General features: G+C 36.2%; 1 protein-coding gene across 3 annotated transcripts in view; it reads right to left on the bottom strand.

Moving 5' to 3' along the window:
- zfh2 (Zn finger homeodomain 2) overlaps positions 1-22,563 on the bottom strand; it is a 66,581-nt gene extending 44,018 nt beyond the window's left edge. The window contains exon 1 of one of the 3 annotated variants that reach the window (XM_088031220.1): positions 22,506-22,563. The gene's annotated coding sequence lies outside the window, so the exon portion shown is untranslated. Of the gene's footprint in view, positions 1-4,331; positions 4,413-22,505 lie in introns of those variants that run through there. The other 2 variants (XM_088031218.1, XM_088031219.1) reach the window with 2 other exon arrangements.
- Between the last annotated feature and the right edge of the window lie 610 nt (positions 22,564-23,173).

Here is a 23,173-nt window from a genome sequence, read left to right on the forward strand (position 1 = left end):
TGTTGGGCGTCTAATTACTGCCGCCTCTCGCCCTTTCATAATTAGCCCTCTTTTTCCGCGCCCACTGCCTCTTTAAAAATGGATAAACTGCGGAGAGAGGCGGCGAGAACACCTAACGAATGTAAATTACCGGTGTAATTGCCGGAACAAGTATTAATTAATTAAACAAAGAACTGTAAACACGCTGTGAAATTATGACAAAACACCACCATTACGTTTCTAATCCAATTAGAATTGTTGCTTGGGAGCTTTTTACTTTTGTGGGCGAACTATCTGATTTGAAACGGCGACGAACCGTGCCATCTTTACACACCCAAGGTGTTCATTACAGATTTATTTATTTATGGTAATGAGAAGGTAATTAGACGTGTTTCTACAAATGGGACGATTTGTTCCGCTGCGGTAGATGGAAATGAAAATTACTGTTGGGTTAACAAAGAAGACATTGGTTTGTTTTACGGCGCTTTCAGAGAAAGTGTTTCGATTAGTGAATATACAAATGATAAATCATATTCTAAATTATAAGAGTTAAGTTTCCTAATGGTAATCACCATAAATTTCTTACTACATTGTCAATTTGAGCAAAGAATGGAAATTAGCATCTGCAATAGTGCCAACTGATTAGCATAAAACTATAGCGCATGATTACTCAAGGGATATTTTTGTGCAAATGATTTATTGCCAGCACTGCTTTAAACTGAATTCTGACTTGACAAGTTCTAACTATTCAAGTGACATCCATGTTAAAAGAAACTAATTTTATTATCTACTTCTATTGAAATTCGAAAATGCTCTCCATTACCCAAAAGACTCCAAAATTAAATTATTTGAAGATTTTAACTAGGAGCATTGGATAATGTTATTTGCCCATTAGTTAATATTTATTCTTGAATTATTAAAGAAATACATACAGCAAGATAGAACTTATTAATATGAACACTAATTTCCACCAAAAAAGTTCATTTTTGTCTTCTTTAAAAAGTTATAGCGCTTTAAAGTTGGCAAATTATCTCTGACAAATGTTCCAATTTCTTTAAACTGAGACAACAGTTAATCATTCTTTGCCATTTTTTGCGGTAATTTTGAAACACATATCCAAAATTATCCAAAACAAGAAAGGTATCCAAATAGAATTTCTTTCGTCATGTAATTCTCTACAACCTTTTGACTAACGAAAATATGTAATGTGAATTTCTTCAATTAGAACTTCATCATCATCTTAAGCTTTCAAGTGCTTCCAGTCCTAAAAACTCAGGGAAAACAACTGCGTTTTCTTTGCTCAGTACTTGAGCTCCCTTTTGCATCTGATGTTGAAACCCAGGGAGAGGGTGACATATGCATCCCTTGTTTAGTTTCCGGTGTTTTCGGAAGTACAAGTGTATTGACCCAAACCAGTTTTCCTCTCCCTTGCAACCTTCCAGTTTCCTTAAAAATTGAATAAAACAAGCTCTAATCCTTCACCACTTTTCTTCGTCCAAGTTTAATTACGTTCCGTGTTAATCATGCAAGTCGAGCTTTAGCCAAAACGAGGCCATCAGAGCATTCCAAAAATTCATCTCAGGAAAAGAGCGCGCTCGTATGCAAATCAAGGCGGCGGCTATGTAAAAAATCTATCACCGAATACTTCCGACTGGGTGTTCCCCATACACCGAATCGCACCGAACTACACACTTACAGACAAGAAATGGAATACTTATTGATTTTGAATTCTACTTAGCAAGTCTTAGGTGGTGACACTTTCCGATGGCATCTACGACGGAATAAAAGCGCATCGACGGCACTGTTTTACATCCTGAGACGTTGCCATGGTGATTAGACGTCTCATGGAAATACCGAGGTAATTAGGCGAGTTTCCATAAATGATTGGGTGAGCTTTGTGGAAAATGGGATCGCATTGAGTTAATTGTCGGTTCGGACTTTGTAATTTCGACCAATAAATGGGCTTTGTGCGGGTGAAAAGCTCCTCATTTAGGGCGTGTCAGGTGGCAGAACGAGAGGAGAAACGGGGATGCTGCCAATTTCGCAGTTTGCATGTTAAGAGCTTAATTTGCATGTAAAGCTCGGCTCAAACAATGTCTCCATTAATTCGGTAATGAGGCGGCTCTCGGGACTTCCCCCGGATAATTAAGGACTAACAGCTATAAAAGGGAACAAGAAAAAGACTGAAATTAAAAAACAGAAGTCCAGCCGAAGCTGTGATGTTTCCTGTTGGACCCGCAGGAATAAAAACATAATTGTCGACGGTTTGAATGGTAATGCGATTCGAGAAGACGCGGAAAAAGCGAACCCAGCAGAAAAACCGTCCAATTGTCATAACACATATAAATAACGACTTCTCAAAGAAAGTTTTCTTCCAGTTTTAAGTATACGTCGAGCCGATAATAAGTCTGCGAGTTAAATACCAGTTATGGAAAAAGCGGAGCCCATAAGACCTACACCATTGCAATATTTCATACGTATCTCAACAATGGCGAATAACAAAATAGCAGACAGTCGAAAAAAGCAGTTTTTCGCATCGTCGTGTCATGGATGGCTAAGCAGAACCATCCACTTGATGTATTATTTATCAATTACATCATAATAAAGAACGAAATACAAACAAAATGGTGCTATTGTCTTTCGCCATGGACGATTCACACTCGCTTCAAAATCACGGATTCCGACACTTTTTTATGCCAATTATGTACAAGTAATAAGAAGTAATTAGTAGTGACTAAGTTCAGCTGTTCTTACTTACAATATACTAATTGAAAACTGCACGTACCAAATTAACTTAAAAAGTTACCAGCTGCCATTTTAGATAAAAGGAACAAATTCAGGTGGGTAATTTCTTACTTTAAGACACCACCTCATTGTCTTTGCTTAAAAAAATATGCAGGTTAAATAAAAAATGAATAATCGTAAGTGCGGGTTGTTGCTGTAAAGAACTGTCATATCTTAGCAAAACTATCAAAAATCAACAAGATACCGATAAGAGAGATTTTAATTTTTTAAAGTCCGCGGTTTAAATACCGTGTGAAAGTGGGGTTTAGCATCTTGAGGAAAATTTAAGTTTACTTTTCTTATCTCTTCTGAATACTCCTCAAGGATTTGCATTATTATACCCAGTTTCTTTTCCATGCTGGTATGATTCCATTTATGTCAAGTTATTGTCTCATGTTTTGAATGAGTGCCCTTATTATAATTTTGCTTTTTCTTCAATGAAAATAATTTAGTAATTGCGTCTATTTACAAGCTTAAGTTTCACGTTTTGCAGGTGTAATGTCCATGAGACAAAGACATATTTTAATCGGATATTCATCAACACTGCGACAGCTGTTTTTCGTTACTTTTCATTACACATACTTAAAATGTAAAATGTTAATTCGCGTGTAGTGGCCATTAAAAAATTATCGAAGAACTTTGCTACTATAAATCTTTATGAAGAAACGATGTGGGATTTTAATGAAACGGTTTTTTGACTAGGCTAATAATAAACCAAATTTGAATAAACATAAGGGTGATGAATTTTAATTTCACAGAATTAACATTTTTCCCTTAGAAACAAAACACTTTATTTCTTGCAGCTTAATCGCCCACCCCGGCATGGTATTAAGAAAGATGAAATTAAGTGTTTGCTCGTAAATTTTTGCAGTCTGACAGGTACAATTTATGACATTTGATAAAAAAACTGACAGTTTGATCATAAAACTTGCAGAATTTATACGTGTCGGTGTTTAAAGTAAATAATAAGTCGCAACATGCATGATATCAAAAATCTAAATTAAAATTAAGAGAGGTGTTGCCAATTTATTTTTGTCCCTAGAAACAGTTTGCTTTTTTAAATAGAATTGCGAATTCCGATCGGGTGAAATAATAGGCAATTAGAACAAAATTGATCCAAGTTCATTTCTTAGCTTTAATGTGAGTTTAGTTTTATAACCAACAACATATACAGGTGTTCCAAATTTAGCACAAAAAGTGACAAAGAATGATAAACTGTGCTAATATAAACCGAAATTTACTATTAGAATTTGATTTTATTGACTCACAATTAGTTTGACGAAATTAAAACTACAATTAACTTTTTTTAAAGAAAAATTGTTGTTCATAATAATTTTTGCGTCAATTTTCGGACAGCCTGTATTAAGCAAGAGCACAAATAATATTTTGTATTTTAGGTGCAATTCTTCGAGTTAGGAACTGAAAGTGAAAAACACCAAACAAAAAAAATTCTTAACTTCTGGCAGATTGTAAAGAAAAAAATTTTAGTTATATTTTGGTGGTTTCCTTTCTTCGAGCATGGTCAAACATCAATATTATTAAATTGGGTCGAGTGATAAGTAGAATACCTTATATAGTAACATACGTATATATTCTCATGTGAGTGACAGGTCGACGTGGTGGCAAGTTCAATATACATTTTCTCGTACCTGGAACAAAGAACCGAATTAAAAATTGAAGACATCGCTCTTAACATTGATAATTTATTATTTATTATAATTTGATAATTAGCGCTGACAATTTCCTTTCAGATAAACACCGTGTACTTTATTCAAATGAAGTCGATTAGACAATGGTTCAAACTAAATTAATTACCATTTTAACGGTTGTTGAAAGTGTAATTGATGAATGAGCCAATAAATTAATGAATAAATAATTTTATCAATAGGCAATGTTTGTAAAGAACTTGAGATATAAAAGTGCCACTTAACAACTAGCGAGTACAATCAACTCGAATTATCACAATGACGGATAATTAGAAACTGATATTAATAATGAATAATTCAGAACCCCACAAAAAACTTTCCCCAAGAAAAAACACGACGTCGTTCATAATAATTCCGACAAGTCAATCCAAAGTCCGCAATTAAACCCTTGTTGACACGACGGCCAACCCCTTTCAATTAATCAGTGGAATTTAAACGTCGCTTTAAAATTCTCCAAGAAAACACCCCCGAGCGCATAAAAAGCCAACAGGGCTGTGATTATCTCCTCGACTGTTTTAAATCTTTCATTAACACCCCTTTTCGTAATAAACGTCAATTAGAAGCTAAGTAATTATATATTTAACGGAGTTTCTCGCGAGGGTCGGACTGAGTTTGCATAATGGACCAGCGAAAGGGGTAATTAAGGGGATGCTTGCTATTAATTAACGACAACCTGTTGCGTCAAAATGCCTTTGCTTGTTTTAGCAGGGTGTCATAAGCCGCGACGAGGGGGCCCGCAACCGCCAACGGGACGATTTCATTAATTAAACGAGATACGAAAACGGGGAAATCTGCGGGAAATTTATGAGATTAAGTGGATCATTAAAATTGGATAATTTTACAAACAGGGGGGTGATTACAGAGAATTAACTTACAAATTAGTCGTTTTTTTACAAATTAGTCTCGCGAAAATTTCCGGCACAACTAATCTCATTTGTATTTGCTAATTCATTAAAAAAATTTATTTTGTTTACTTAACTAAAATGTGCTTTGCCAGCTGATTTATTGCATAAGGGTTTGAATATCTTAGTGAAAATGCCGATTTTTTAAATTTAATTTCAATTTTATTGTGCGTTAAGCCTACAAAAATGGTATTAGTGCAGAGAACAATAGCTTCTAAAAATGTACGTTCATAAATTCGGCGATAAAAATCTGACCATTTCTTTTGTATTACAATAATAAACCTTCATTTTCCTACAACTTTTGAAACATTTTTTACAAATCAGAGAATCGTGCGTGACAATTTATTTATTCGAAAAAACCCTTTCTACACCGATCGTGGTATCATCACTCCCACGTCTCTGTGTCCATCAATTAAACGAAATAATCATTTAATTGCTTTGTTTACGTCTCCGGGGGCATCCGTCGTGCATGTCAAGATGCAAATGCTATAATTAACCCAATACCACCACCAGAGCTACCGAGATTAGATCAATCTTTAGCGATGGGATCCACCGGTTTATTAATTCTGATCGTTTGTCTCGAATTAATTGTTAATCGCGTTGAGTAAGTCTGTGCTGCTTATCGAACATCTCAGATTCGTTTTAGCGTTTTGACAATACGTGGTTTGGTAATTAACGAGGCTGTTTTGTCGATTTTTTAAGAGCTTGTGGTCATGGCCGGAGGTGGTTTAGTATTCCGGACAAGTTGCAGACGTCCATCAGAGAATTTGGCGACAAAGGTAAAAATTTCTGTAGTGAAATTTCCCATCTGTAATAAAAATAAAGGTGGATTTCAATAATAAAATTATTATTTCAGGCAACATCCTTGACCCCCCACATTAGTAAATTAACAAAATTGGGATTCAATTCGATATTCAATACCGTCATAAATAGAAAAATAGTAAAAACACACTGTCATGTCTTGTTTGTCAGAAAATGAAACTAATTTAAATGAAGCACACTTTACAGTTGTTGTAGAAGTGACACATCATGATTTCAGTCTGCCTCCGCCAAATTCATCCCATGCATTTCATTAACAGTCGTCTCATTACTCTTAATTAAGTTTTTCTGAGAAGAGCACATGCAAATGCAAATGACGACATTCCGCCCGCTAACAAGACAATGGGTAGTATTAATAAAAATAAATAGATATTCTAATGGCAGGAATCAGTGTCTTTTTACCTGCGCCAAATGATAAGTGTTTTTTATTACTCTTTTCTTGTCGCAAAATGTGCAGCCACCGGAAAATCCAGATTTCAGTCCGATTTATTACTGTAGTTAACAAATTTTGATCATTGTAAAAGTGAAATTATCTTCCGATTCTGAATCCGAACTCCGTTTTACTCCATCAGGTCAGAACTCAGAGATTAAGTTTTTTTAGGTCTTTGTAACAAATCATTGAAAAGGTAATTAAATAAGGCTCCCAACAAACTAGTCCCCCGGAGAGTTGGCTTTTATCAAGAGTGATAAAAATTTAGAAATACGAACAGTTCTTAACAACTTTTTGATACTTTTTTGCATGGAATTATTAAATTGGTACCTACTTTGATTTTTTTTCTGTAATAAGTACGTTATTTTAAAGCTTCAGATTTTTGTTTCTAACGCGGTGTTAAACATGTTATCTTTTGTTATTTAGAAGTTACTATACAAGACAAAGATTATTTAGTGCTTTTCAGAAAAATAACTACATTTTGTTAACTTTCGAAGATTTTGTTAAAATTTTAATTTAAATGCCCACAAAAATGTAGTTAAATGTCGATAAATCACGCGGTTCTAAATATCATGGATTAAACATTTGCAGCAACTGTATAAAGTTTTGTAATTGAAATACATTTGAAGACGTTTTCATGTCAATCAAGATAATTTTTCACAGATAAAATTTGCATAAAATTAATGATATCTTCATCGGTTACTAAACTAGATTATTAAAAAAAAAAGCTTTTACCAGAATCTTTCTGAATCCGAACCTGATGGAGCAAAGTGGACTTCACATTTGGACTCAGAAGGCCATTACACTTTAGATATGATTTTTCACTTTCCAAAATCTGTTGACTTGTGATGTATCCAGCAGTCACCATCAAAAAACGAAATTTATCCTTAGCTTCTGACATTTAGTTTATCTACTTAGAAGCACTTCCATACATATTATTAATGCCCCCCAAAATGATTGAATTCTCGCTTTCCTCCATCTTCTTCCAATGTCTCCCTTTGGTGAAATATCAGCCATTTTCGGTGACAATGACGAAATTTGGAGAGAAAGTGCGGATTGAATGTGTGATTAAGTTAAGCGAGGAATTAAAAGGCTCAGTTTTAGTGGAGTGAAGCGACTGAAATTGATCCTTGTACGCTGAAAGAGCGGTCAACCTAAGGCGTTATCAGCACTCCGGGTATTGTACTCGTCTAAATGCCCGTTTTACACCGGCGATTCGCTCAGGAAAAACATTACACACATACGACCGGAATTAATCCGATCGGAAAATTCGAAGAGAATTAATTAAACGGTGATGGGAGTTGGTAGAGTCGAGGGTTCGAATGTCTTGAAAAATAGACAAATGAGTCCGATTCATTAATTTGCAATCAAAGCGACTTCCATGTCTGTTGATATCAACAAATCGCAAATAAATGACGTTCTGTCCCACTTCCCACAAACTTTCATCTAATTCCAATTACGGGATTAATAAAGAAATATTCCTCGCTCATTGATTTTTTAATGGTTCTGCCATCTCCTATTAAAAACCCATATACCCCAAGAATAATTAATACTCGGCGCATTTTCTCCACTTCCCCGAGCGAGAATTCTTCTATTTGCAAAACAATTTTAAATAATTGATTGATTACGCCATAATCACTTTATAATGAATCTCATTAAAGGACGTCCGTCCCAATAGCTCGATTAATTATTCATCAATTTTGAAAGACAGAATTTTCAATATTTAATGCTTCTTCTAGTTGGATCCCCCATTTTTCTTTCGATCCGCTCCCGTCGAACGCGAACCCCACTAGCAATCAGCGTAATGAATGATCGGGGCTTAATTAATGAATCTGTCTTGCTAATCTCTTAGATGGAACAGTCGTGCAGACTGGATTGGCCCACGGAACGTTCAGATTGATAATGTGATTAATTTTTATATTGAACGAAGTGTATGGGATTTCGATTTTTTAATAAATTGGATTGTTATGAGGTTTCGTAACGACATCGCAGGATTATTATTGCCCGGGTTTATGTAAGTGTGATATGTAATTAGTGACGAGACTATTTGTCATTGGATTATATTTAACTCACTAATTAGCTTAGCTTGTAATTAGAGACTTGGAGAAAATTTTTCATCGACGACTTTTTATAGACGCAAATGGTTGATGAGTTATGTTTGTGGTTTTGTATAATTAGAAGGATGCGGGACTTCACTGCTAATTAATAAGTCTGCTACGTATAAATAATCAAAATAGATTTCTTAAAATACAATGAAATATTCTTGCAAATAAATAGCTTTCAGGCTACAAAAATTTTGTACATAGGGAAGTTTTCAACGCCAAAATTTATGACGATATAATAAAATTCTTCCATTCTAAATTAATTAAACGGATGCGTTGTTCTTGGCACCTAAAATAAAATCTCACTAGTTCAAACAATAATCAGTGTTATTTTTATTCTGTTTATTTCTATCGTGTCAAAACCTCTAATATCGCTAACAACGAGACTGACCATTTCGTTGACTTGGAATTATTTTCTTATCATTAAATTGAATTTTGACGCTTACTTAAATAGAATGGACCAAGCGGAGATGTTTATTTAGAAAAACTCAGTGCAAACAAAGAGTCAGTCGTTTGACACGTGTGTGGATTATCTAGTTTGCAAAATGAAGACGTTAATAACATAGTACGAATCAAGTCATTATAACGGCCGAAGCTTTTTCGAGTCGTCGAGAGCAGGAATTTTTTTCAAGAGTCGAGGTCTAAATGTTTTCGCAGCGCTGTTGAAATAAATATATACTATAGCACGCTCTAGTGAGCAGGAACCTGAGCAGTGTACATATAATTAGACGAAATTAATTGTAATTAAATATTAAATACACTTGGACTCTTGTACACTGTAATAATCGTTTTCCTCTTCGAATTACATTGTTTATTTTTTTAAAAGTTTGGATTACAGTTAAACAAGTACGTTGACAGACATAACGCAGCTCTGCGTACATATTATTAAAAAGTAATTTTAGTACTTTCATGTTTTATTAAATTTCTTGTTGAATAATCGTCGTTCCGTTTCTTTCTTCTTTCCAGGACAATAAACCGCCGCATAATGTGCGCGCATTGTGTCTGACACATTAACTATCGTTAATATAATTTATTAAACAATGTGGGCATCAAATAATTCCTGCGAGATTCCTGCTGGAGATAGAGGGCGCTTCGGATAACGAGATCAATCTGTGCCGCTGCTTTGTATAAGTGTCACCGAAATTGAAAAACCATTAATTCTTTACATTCGTGACTAAATTCGGCGCAGGCGTAAACCACCCTTTTGTGTCGAGGGGTAAAAAACTTCAATCAATACCCTAATGATTACTTCACGTTGGCATACGTAATGAGGCGTGACGTCATTCTTAAATTAGTGTGCCGTTCAGGGGCGGTCGGGAGCGGCAACTATAGACGGTGGCACCGACTACGACATCCGAAATGACACGGCACTGACCTGACACAATGATGACAAACTTTTCACGATTTTTCACAAGGGGTAGACAGAAAGATGCCTTATTAAAACTGAATTTTGTACGGAGAAGCTAACCTTTACGTGAGGGAGAAATTACACTAAATTGGAGTTTTGGTACTAAGAATTTCTATATCGACAGTGGACATTCATTTTGGCAGCTCTTGGCATAGTTTAATTTAGATTAAGTTAGAACTTTTTGAATGAGTCTGCCAGAAAGAAATTTTGGCGCGACTCTCGCTTCTTTAATTCTCTCAATGAATTTTGTAATGAAAAAGTCCAATTCTTCCGAATTGCTTCATTCTCTACTTTAAATTCAAGGGCATTCTTTCTTTAGGTAAATAACCATCATCTAGTATACATAAATTTTGATCAATTGTAAAGCTTTAGATCATAATTTAGATGAAAAGAAATCGTCAAAATGATTTAAATTATGATCACGTTTTAGATTTTATCTCACATGTAAAGATTTAGCGGAACATAAAAAATATGAAAATAATTTTCTCTGCAAATTTCTTAATCTTAACATTTTGTAAAACTACGATCTAGATTAATATAAAAACTATAATCAAGAAAATGTCTAGATAAAGGAGCAGGTGCTTTTATGTACCACTTTTAGGAACATTTTTTTATCGGCTTTCCTTCGCAAAAGAAAAGGTTTCATATATTTTTTATATTTATTCAGTTGATGGGAAAATTAACATTTAGATTTATTTCCAAGATGGTTCTTTCTTATCTTTGGACATCTGAACTGAAACTTTCTTAAAATTTAGAGCCATCGTAAATCTGATGCCACTCCCTACTTAGCAAAATTATAATTTGGTCTATTAATGTTGTCACATTTCTAATCCCTCTCAATTTCACCGTTCTATGAGAGTATGTTTGGCACTATATGGCAACACTGCTTTTTCTGAAACTCATTTTAAATTTCGAAACTAATCTGACGGTGCAACTGCAAGTGATGCATATCCGCATACAGAACGAGAATATTTCTCCATGAATGTTTTCATTTCGTTAATATTTGTAAATTTCTCCACTTTCTCGCGTCCCATATGGGCCACGTTCCCTGCGGCGTCCCATAAAGCGCAATTTTGTCGAAAATGTGAGTTCGCCGGCGACGTTGATCAATTAAAATGCGACGCGTTGTTGCCGCACTTGCTAAATTTCCCCTCCTTTATCCATGTAGGTACGTATAAAAAATGATGGATTAAGACGAGTTTCTCCTTAAAGGGGATATCATCCAGGTCCGTATTAATGGGAAAAAGCGTTTAATTGTCCGCGGGCTGTCTGTGCAGCTTTATGTTTTAAAAACACGAGAACGTCGCTTATCGATCGGCGGTGGCGGTGAAAAAAGCGAGCGTCGCGGTGCTAAGTGCGAGTGTGGCATGCACGCCATCTTAGCAAACCGCAATTAAAACCGTCCCCGCCGCCGCCCCTCACCTGCTCTCACTACGAAGACTGCGGCAAATGCACACGGCGGCGGCGGCGGATGGGGGTGGAATCGACGATACGTGAAGTGAGAGCTTGGATACAAGAAAAGCGTTTAGTAGTTGATCAGAAAAATTTCAAAACGACGGACAAAGGGAAAGGAAAATCATGATTGGTTGTTGTGTCTCAACATTCGCACTTGAGTTCATACATTGCGGGGTGGTTTAACCCTTATAATTTATCACTTTTGACAGTTTTTAGTTTTGCGACGTTTAACGACCGATTAATTTGATTGTAGCCAAATTTTAACGACGATTCGGATGAATAGTTGCGAAAAAAATCGAAATGGCATTGAAAGAAAAATAGGGGGAAATTTACATTCATTCATTTTTATTTATTCATTCATTCGTTGATGAAATGGATTTTTTTCTCCATCAATCTACTTTCTAATATGCATAAAAATAAAACTAGAAGCTTAACGACAAGCTTCTACATTTATTACTTTGGAAACACTTTTATTGTTTTAAGCGTGGATATAGACATTTTAGGTTTAGATCAAATCTTAACAGTCTTCAACACGAAAGTTTTCAGGTGTTTTTCCAGTCTGCGTGGAAATTTCAGTCGTGTCGAGGAAATCCGGATAACAAAATGATGGAAAAAAAGAACAAAAAAGGGCGAAAAGAACGAGTTTTCCCTTGAAATAGACCAAAACACTAAACGAGTGTTGAATAAATTGTAATAACAAAAATAAATTGCTTGATAAACGGAGATCTACAACACGGAATAAGGCCACAGAAGATTTGAACACCCAATTTTTAAACTCCTCTGCGACTAATTAAAAGGACTAAAAGTAGAAGAAAAAAAGAAATTGAAACCACATTAAATTTTTCACTGAGCCCGTCGTTTTGTGTTGGCCTATCGAGCTTAAATCGTGAAAGCTCCTCGTAGAAAATCGATCGAAATCGCGCCAAGAATCGTCTCTTTGCTTTGCTTTCACTAACCACGTTATAGTTAATGGTCGAGCTTGACCACGTGCCGTTCCAAACTCGTCGATTGTCTTGTTTTCAAACACCATCCTCTCATTACATGCTCGGACTTCCGGTCAGATTTCCAATGTTTTATGCCTGGAAAGCCATTAGAGCGGCACCGGAAACGAAGGCATTTTTCGTTTTGTCGCACACGTGAACTTTTCATCGGATTTTTTTTCCGGGCAATCCTCCTCGGATCGGTCCGGAGCGGCTATTAAACCGGCTTATGCAGTCATTAGCGGTCACGAACCATAATTAAACTGTCTTATCTATTTTTAAATGAATAGATGATTGCAAATTAGAGGTTTGTTTAAACATTGCGTCGTTGCCGCGTTTGTTTGTATTGATGAAGTTTCATTATGAATGCTTATCCGGCGTTGCGGCAATTATTATTTGTAATTATACACGGCACAGTTTACAGCGTGGCCGATAATTATAAAGCTATTTGCTTACCCACGCCGGAATTGACACAAAAACAACGCACCTCCTGAAACACAGAAAAAAGGCGAAATTAGTCAGAGAGGACAACCGAAACGACCGGACACAAGGCGGTCGATATTTTAGTCGTGTATGCTAACGAAAAATTCCGTACAAGATGCATATTACACTGCATTATTTATGGGAGGTGGCTGGCAAAGTGCTGCAACGCTAATAGCCACTAAGGCAATGTTTAACGCGGTGAAAAATGAACTCGATGCCTGTCATAACTACATGAATACCACTAAGAGGTGTCTTAAAAAATGAAGTCAAAATCAATTTCTCGCTACAGGTGCGCAAAAACCAGGAATGATGGCTTCATTTCCACCAGAAAATGACAAAAACAAATTGAAAATATCACTTAGAAACAATAGGGAATATTTTGTAATACTGTAGGAAAATTGAGTACAATTTTTGAAAGCTGGTTTTCAAGAATATGTTATAAATTCAAATAAATCAGTAATAAACTTGGCCAATTTATGATTTAGAAAGTCTCTACACGTGAGATATATTGTTCGTTATGTTCTGCTTTTTTCAAAAAACTTGCTGTTTAGTATCACAAACGACAATATTTAATACCATGTTTATTCTCACACTTGCACAATATTTCACAAGTTACATCAAATTACAACGCGAGTGTTGATTGCAGAATCCCAACACTTTATGAGAAATACAATCATGTTACTGTTTTTTTTTAACAGCATAGAGCAAAAATTGGCGGGAAAATACGTTAATCTCCTCAAATAAACTGCATATTATCGTCTTATTTACTCAAACTTTACTACGATGTGTATTTTTTTTAATACAACACTTATCCATATTGTACCTGAGATAAATCGTCAAATATTTACTGTTCAATTCAGATGACTCATCATGTTTTCTCGAGGACACGATTTCCGTTGGATTTGTTTTTAACTAAGTTAGTGTAAAATTGTAATTTTCCTACAATAATTCGTTGTCCGCTAACAAATCGCCTCTTAGGGCTTTCTTAAAACTCGCAACGATTTTTCCAGTGTTTAAACCGTCGATTCTTAAGTGATTGATCGTCCAGAATAGTAGTGTCGTTGTTTCCTGATAACGAATTCAGTTGCATATTACAAGACCTCTTTGTGTATTTCTCTGATTAGGCGTTATCGCAACGTCCGTTATTTTGTTAATAGTTTACATACTAACGATTCTACGATTACCTAGATGTTTATTAATAATTCCTATTTATTCAAATGTCATAAATACGTTGATGCAGCTGTTGAATCACACGTCTGGAGATATATTGCGCTCAAATATTGATTTAGGGAAGAAGCGACCGACAATCAACCTTAATGTGTCTTAGATTTTGACTATTTGTTGACAGATACTAGTGATAACTATATTTCAATAAGTTCTTTATTTTCTACGTGATGATAGAACGACGTTTCCGCTTTTCAGTCTTGGAGGTTTTGACAAAAAACGATCGATCTGGCCCAATTAACGATGATTTATTAGAATCGCAGGAAAGTGACAAAAGTAATTCCTGTAATGGATAATCAATGATGGTTTAATGAGTCGCTTGTAATTTATTCATCGATATTTTCATCGTTGTCGGCACGATTTTCCTTGTCGATAAACCCAAAAGTGCCAAGAAAAAAAATTTATACAAGAGAGATTTGTTCCTTTTTCATACAATCTTTTGGTGTATTCGGGCGCAGCCGATTTAAGCGGGCAACTATTAAAATTTGGAGGTAAGGTTAAATACTGTGTACGCTCCTTTGCTGCATTCCACATTTTAAATATACGTTCACGGTATCCATTTCCACTCTCTCCCCGCTCCATTGTCTCAGACACCCTGTAATTAATATGGAGCGTTTCCGGCCGCCGTTCCGTTTTGCGGTCGAACCGCCGAAAATAACGTATCTCATCATCCCTTAGTTTGCATGTTCAACAATTTCCAACTGCATTATTTGTACCTTATTGTTGCGGTGGGCGTCTCCGCGACCCCTTAACGACATCAGTCGCAGAAAAGAAAAAGGGAGCGATCCTGTCACCCCCTGGAGCCCAGAAACCGATTAAAACAACCCCTTCGACCGATACAAAAATTCGATACGTTGTCATTCCGATTTGCGAAATGTATTTTTTTACAGTGGTTCAGCTGCACTTTCGATAAGAGTGTTTTTGGTGTTGTTCCAAGTGGTCTGTTTGCGATGGGAGATTGTATCGGGTGAGCCCTTTTTTCTAATGACAGAATCATAGGGTGTACCCCAAACAATATACACATAAACTTCGCAGTCAAGACGTCCCCATGGGGTTGCTGTAATTGTAATTCATTCATTTTGGGGATTTTTCATTAATTATTTTTCGGTTGGGAGTAGGACTTTTGGTGTGACGTGGAGGATCACAATTAGCCAGGTGTTTGTCAAGGTTAAAGCTGTGTGATTTAGTGGGTGTAGGGTAAAATAAAGCCACTATTATTCTAGCCAGGTATAAGGTCTTTGGTGAGACCGACATTTAGGTATTAGGTGAGACGATGGAAGAAAAAATTCGTAATCATGTTGCGACGTTAAGCAGCTACCGGTTTTTACAAAACCAAGACAATAAGCATGGAAGCTGAAGCTGGCCACTTCAATTTCAAACGTGACACTATTGAAGGCAAGATTTTCTGAGAATGGAGTTTTAAACAATGAACAAGAAATATTCAATTTTAAAGGGATACGGAAACCTTTCAGTTTATTGTAAAAGAAACGAGCCTCCAGATCCATTGGTGGCAACTTGATCATCAGTGTAGTAGCATGGTAGTTTACCACCATGACTGGGGAACTGGAGCAAAGTATAAATGGAGACATTACTGTTTCTTACAATTTGCATAGTCTACCTGAATATCTGCATATTTAGATCTGCTTATAATAATAATGATAAGTCGTGTTTGCAAGCCTTTAGCATAAATCAAACTCTTTGAATCCGATGACTCGAACGTGCTCACCCTGTATAACTTCCAACGAATTGTTATTGTTACCAACCGTAAAATTAGATATTCCTGATTTTTTTTCAGTCGGGCACACTTTGAGTTCTGTTTTGCATACCCAGGTCCAGATTAGCATTTATGGTAAATCGTTGATTTTGGGATACCTGGTGCATTCCGCACGTGGTCGAAGCGTGTCCGCTGTCCTCCGCAACCCTTCGTTGAACGTTGTTTGTGCATTTTTCCACAAACACACCGCAAGTGTGCAATCGATATATCGACTGGGGCAGTGCTCTACTTGTTGAGCGCCCCTGGTCAAGCCGGACACGCTGCACTCGGGGGTGCATTTCATTCACGCACTCACGTGGCCGACTTCCATTCGCACTCCGTCTCAGCAACCCCCTTCAGACAGTTACAACACAAAAAGAAGGTATTAAATTACGGCCCGTGGAAAAAAAGCCCGAATCGCATAAACTAGGAGCCGTCGAGGCCCGGTGAGAAAATATCATCGAAATTAAGGGTTGTGTCATTGTCAGAAATTAAATAAGGGATGTGTGACCTATTTTAGGCAGGATTCTCAACGGCACTTTGTAATTGGAAGACGACTTAACGAACTAACGATACAGTTTTTTCATGCGGGTTATTTGTTGCTTGTTTCGAATATTCCGTAAAACAGTGGAAATAGGGTGCTACCCTTAGAAGTAATCTCGTTTTTGCGCCATTCAGATTCGCTCTTGCGAGACTTTCGGAATCAAAAACTGCCTACAATAAGTGTAACCAAGCGCCTTTATTTTTCCAATTACCATGGCATGGGGGCATGGGAAAATATCAATTTTTAGAAAAGATCACGGCTCGTCCAAGGTCACGCTTATTAGTGTCGGGAATAATTAATTAAAACGCATTTTTCAAGTGACACAGATAATAATAAGACAAGTGTACCGCGTGTATAAATAAGTGGACCGGCTTTAATTATAAAACGAATGACAGGAAGGATTTATAACCTCCCGTTGGCAATCAACAAGTCTATAAACTTGAAAAAATTGCACAAAATCACGAGTTTTTTTATTTTAAAATTAATTCGAGAATTAATAAATTACGATGTTTTTATACATTTCCTGACGTGATTTATACATGTTTTCGTTATTATTAAAGTCGAGACGTGCCAAACTTGGATATGAATATTAATTAATTAATAAATTCTATAATTAACACATTACTGATGATTAATATACTCCCATATTTGTAATAAATCATCCACAGAAAGAACGGTAAAACCACGAGTGTTTTTTGACCCAAAAACCGTAAAATACTGAGTCATCCTTCAAAGTGTTTTCATTTATGACCCCATCATCCCCTAAAACCACTCAATACATAATCATCCTCTTTACCAAAAATTATGCACCACGTTCCATCCACGTGCTCCAGGTGAAGAAAAATTTCCGTATGCAAAACCACCCCGGACATGTTTAAAATATCAATGACCACGCGCCTCTTCGATTCTTATTGTAATCTCGCGACGCACCACCCTGAGCACGATTTTTTTACATATCCTCAACCTATGCTAATTTAACCCTGTCAGGGTATGCAAATCATTGAAAAAAAGACCTGACCAAACCTAACATCTGTATTGTTAGCTATGAGAAAAACTAGCAGTAAATAACTGGCGATTTGGACGTGTGTCTGCGAATGTATTTTTTGTCAAAACGACCGCACGCCTATGAAAAGAAGAAAAAAACACTTATGTTAATTGTACCGAATTTGAATAACGTACAGATATCTTAATGAAGGGGTAAGGAGTATGGCATATGAGGGTTGAGGATGGTAATCTAGTAAGTAACATAAACTGATAGAAAAATATTGTTAAGGGTAGTAGAACTAATTGTTTAGTCAATACTTTACACCCTGCGTGAGTCATTTTTTTAACCCTAAAGCAACCAATCAGGGGTGGCCGCACTAATCACCCCTCCTCATAGAATATAATTATGTATTGGACACAATCAATAATTTACTTCCATATATTATAATGCCGCAACAATCCGGGCTAATAACGATCAGACAATTAAATAAAAACGCATTAGGTGGGGGCGGCAGCGGGGGCTGAAATACAGTCGGTTCAAGACATTTTCGAAAATAATTACAGTAGTGTGGACGTTAGAAATTATGCCATTTGTTCTGAAGTAGAACTATTAGGGCATTTTTTATGCAGGTACTATTAGGAATGTAACAAGGTAATAACAATGGTGCATTTACTGGAAATGCGTTCCATTGAAATGGTAACGATGGACGTTTAGTGCAATAAGTGTAGGTCGTTGCAAAGTTAACGAGGTCTATTTTTAATTTTTTAATTGTAGTGGGCAGAATTGGGCTTGAAACCACATAATTTGACACAAAATATGTAAACTATTTCAAACTGCATAAAAACATGGATCGACTAATTTGGAGCAAAGGATGTTTTGTTTGAACTACACGCCGAACAAATCGTCGAAATTGCTGCTAATCTTCTACAACTAAAGTGTTTTAATAATAATAAACAAATTCTGTATCAAATTCTACTGTTCAAAACCTTGCATCAAAAAAGAAATAGAGAAACAGAACAAAATTACATCATTTGAGTATTGCGTTTCAATTGAACTTCTTCTTTTTATCTCTGTTGAAACCTGAGCTTTTCCATTTATCAGATGCACTCTGTATATCGTTAATTCTTCGTTTTTGTCACAGCACCGCGGCCAAAATTCACAGCTGAAGTGATCTAATAACTCCGATTAAATTTCATCATACCTGCCCTAGATCAGTTCGTTATATCGGTATTGTTCAAGACTTATCCTAAATATGTCCACAAAAGGACAATTTCTTATCAAAACGGGAGCAGTCCTTGTAAGTTTATCCAAGTGTTGCATAGTAAGACGTCGACGAGTCGAATTGAACGACTAGTTTTCACCTTTTATTCTATTCCAGAGCTGGGATGAACCCTCGGGATATTTTAACCATTTTAACCACCCTTATTGTGGAGAGATTTAACATTTTCACCCTTTCGTAATAATCGTCACAGGTAAAGGATCTTTGTTAGGTCTGGGATCGTTTTCTATGTTTTTTGAGTCGGTTCATGCACGTTAATTTTTAAAGTGTTATTAAAACGTAATATTTGTAGTATTTAAAATATTTTCTCCATTGTTCGCTCGATGTAAATGTTCACAGTTCGGTAAACAATAATAAAATAACTGCACCATGTCGAATTCTAAAATGTAAAATAATAACAATGTTTTTTTGTGCTAGGAAACCTCATAAACTTATTTTCAAACACGATATGATGATTATAATTAGTTTCCGCCCAACTGCACATTAAAGTACTTTTTCATGTTTAATGCAATTTGTTGGGAATTAATAGTCGGCCCAACCGTTCCATGCAAATACCGAAGAAACTTGACTGTTTCAGAGCCGATTTCTTTTATAATGCATCTAAACTGGATTTCAACCCCTATAAGCAAAAATATTCTTTCTGTGCCGTATTGATTTTCATCCCCATCCTTGTAGCCAGCCAGCGGGTGTTTGTATGAAATTAACCATCTGCATTTACAATAAACAGCAGGTCCGCTCTTTTATATACTAGACACTGTATAATGAATTTGTGTTGTTAGCGTCTGCCCTTATCTCTAACAGCACCGTCTTCTTCTTCGGACGACCAATTGCCAGACGAACGTTTTCCGCTTAATCTCGGAATTTTCTTTCGTCGGGGCAAATGAAAATGCAACAACTTTTGATTTAATTGCCCGACGAGTGGACTGGATGACGCCGGACACGAGCTTTTCTTGTTCTTTTGGAGCTTCCTTTTTGTCGCCGCTGCAGGTATCCTGATTACATCCACAATGTAATAAACGGAATAAGTTTTCAAATTTACTCGATAACAAATAGGAATCTTTGCGGAAATTTGATTTTAGCTGTAAAGACCATTGTTCCCTCCGGAATGTCCACGAAATTCCGTCTAATTCAAACTTCACGATTCATGAATAAGCAAACGCCCCAAATTCGGTCCACAGTTGGCTCATTCTTCTGCATTACAAAAGTCAATTGTCAATATTGACATTTGAAATCAGCGTCGTCTACTTTCGCTGGAAGATTTTCGCACGCTTTTTCAAAAATCGCCCTCTTCCCCCTTATCAATTACTCGCCCGATCTGCGATTTATAGCCCGATCGGATTTATCGCTGACATAAACGTCGCGAAATATGCAAAAATCGCTTAAGCGTCATTTTTATGTGGCAACACTGCCGTTAAAGGTCGGGCGATGTTCTTGTGGAGTCAACAACGAAGAAAGCGGGTATGCTATTGAGTAATTAGACGAACAATCGGATCTCCGACAATAAAAACTCAATAATCATTTAGCGACAATGGAGATCACAAATCCGACACCACCTACTTTCGTCTTTGGTGAGATTGCGCAACTATAATTTGAGACTTTCAATTACATGATTGAAAATGCTGATAAATTATGTGGTGGAATATCAGGAAAGAGTGGTTTCTTTCGGTTAAAATGCCATTGTACGCACGATTGTTTTGTTAATAATGCAATAGGGGAATTGTTGGAAAGTTGGATCAATATGCAAGGGAGGGAGAAACCGACTAACGACTGATAACTAAGACGAGACGAAGAAAAAATGAAACAAGCTAGGATTCAAGTTTTACGCCCTAAACGGAAAGGCAAAATGTGGGATCTTTTTAACTGTTGTTTTATTTTATTGTCTTCTCCATATAAGTAGACGATTTCCTTCAGCTAACAGCATTACAAGTCGAAAGAGTTTCCATTGAACAACGCATAAATTTCCAATAGAGTTTTTTAACAAACTGGCTAGAAAGAGAATTTCTACTAAATTAAACTTAAATTACGGATTTTGGTTCTCGGTTTTCAACAAGCAAGTCAAAAAAAAATTAAATGAAACTAAGTGGTGCTCAAAGAAGCTAAAGCTTTCACAAATTGAAAGTACATACAATACATTTTTATCTTCATCTAGGTCTTCAAGTATCTTTAATATTAGTTCCATTTTTAAGATTGATCTTACGATTTATATTGCAGTTTTGTTTTTTTATTCAAAATCAAAGTTAACGTAACTTTAAACATACAAACTTTACGCCTTACTTATCAGCTTATCTGTAATAAAATAAGCTCTAAATTACTGCTATATTAATCACAAATAACAATAATAATTTCATGGCAGAAAGCTTGACTCGTTTTGTCAAATTTGTGGCTTCAATTTTTAGTTTGCACGGTTCTGAAGTAGTTTTGAATTCCATCTTAATTAACATATACAGGCGTCTGAAATGTTACGGATTACCTAGCAATTAGGTACTCCATAAAAATGAGAAAAAATTTCTCTCTTTTTGCAGTGGAATTCATACAAAATAAGAACAGAAATATTCCTGAACTGTGCAATCAACTATGTAAATTTCTAGTAATTAAAACATTGTTGTAATGTTGCTGTTATTTGTTCATAAGATTCTTCACATTTTTTACGCAATGTCTTTTATAACTCACTGTTAATTAATAAATGTATTGGAATGCGAAATAATTTCACCGCCATATTAACTTAAAAAAATTAAAGACAGATTTTTAACACGTGGAGGAAGTGCGTGCCATTCCGGACACCTGTATTTTCAGATATTTTGTTGGAGCCTTGGCAATTTTAGTATCAACAATCAGCAAATGAAACTGTTAGGATTTTACATATTTCAGTTTATGTATTTCTTATGTGAACAGGTTAAAAAAGAAATAAATGATTAAAGTGTATCTGAAGTCTGAAAAGATGTTCAAACGTTTAAAATCTCTCTTGTAAAATATGGGAATGATGTTTCCATATCAGGTTTATAATACCATTTTTCAACCTCATAAAATTTCAGAATTCAAATTGTCAGAAAAAATCGTTTTTGAACTCAAAATTTCGTACAATTTTGATGTAACATAACGTGAGGCACTAAATTTATAGAACATAAAGAAAAAAAAACACCGAAAACAAAGAAGACCATACAAGATTCTCGAAGATTTTCTCGAAATATTGTAAATCGTGGACATTCAACAGTGTAGCGACACAAAATTTAGATCATGTAGACACAAGTTTACGGTAACAAATAATTTACTGTTTATTTTGGAAAAGCACAACAACTTGAGCAATTTGGCAACGACGATGTACGATTTTCGCACCCACATCCGGCAATCAAAAGTGGATTATTAAATGAGTAATTATTCGTGTCACCTGTTATTAGTGGCTGTGGTTATTTTTGTTTGAAATCCTGCAAAGTGTATTTGTATATTTTGAATGTATAAATAAAGGAGAAGAAATTATCTGTTTCCGCTTAATTACAGGCATGTGTGATGAAAAAGCCACCACTCGTTATTTATTTATAACTAGATCAATGAAAAAGTGGATGGATGCCGCGGTAGTTGGAACCGAAAACATCAATATTGATGGGAGTTTTCAAATCGTAGCGGAATAATTACAGAGCGGTGACATTTTCCGAGTTTGTTTTCGTTTAGAATTACCTTCTTCGGTTTTCCATCTTGGCGAAATTCCATGGAATTTTTCAGAGAAGCGTCCAGTTCATGAAAAATGCTGGAAAACTGTCACCGTGAGCACCTGGGCCGTTCGCGCTCTCGCCGTCTGGTTACTTGCATTTGCGTGATTTTAAGGAAAAGGGCTCGTAAACGCGGTTTTGTTCAAGGGATTAACGATTTTATGCAAATGTCACCCACGCAGTAATGAAATAAAAGAGTTTAAAAGTGCGCGTATAGTGATTCGATTCCTGGAGCAATAAAGACTATTTCATAGCATGTCACTACAGAGTTTCCCGGTAGGTGTCAATCCAGACGTCCGCGTGCTTCTTCTTCGGTCAGCTGACGTATCATCAACAAGAAGTGGATGGTCGACTGCATCCGCGCGGCATGATCCTGTTTAGATATATGTAGAATGCAGTTAAAACCAACGTGGTATATTTTAGCTGGGGGATTTTTTTATCGCACCTGTTTTTTTACCGACACACGTGGTCGCGGCACACAAATGTAAGTAACCAAACAATTAAAAACCGCAATTACTGTGGATGTAGCGTTTGGGAGCGACGCCGACGCTGTTCTGGCGCCGGTTTAGAGCGCCGGTCGGTAGTTAGCACGCCTGCCACATTTGCATGGCGCTACCGTCACCCCTCGCGCGGGGG

This window comes from Gnatocerus cornutus, chromosome 2 (genome assembly GCF_029298725.1).
Source record: "Gnatocerus cornutus isolate USDA-ARS CGAHR chromosome 2, icGnaCorn1.1, whole genome shotgun sequence".
Lineage (NCBI taxonomy): Eukaryota > Metazoa > Arthropoda > Insecta > Coleoptera > Tenebrionidae > Gnatocerus > Gnatocerus cornutus.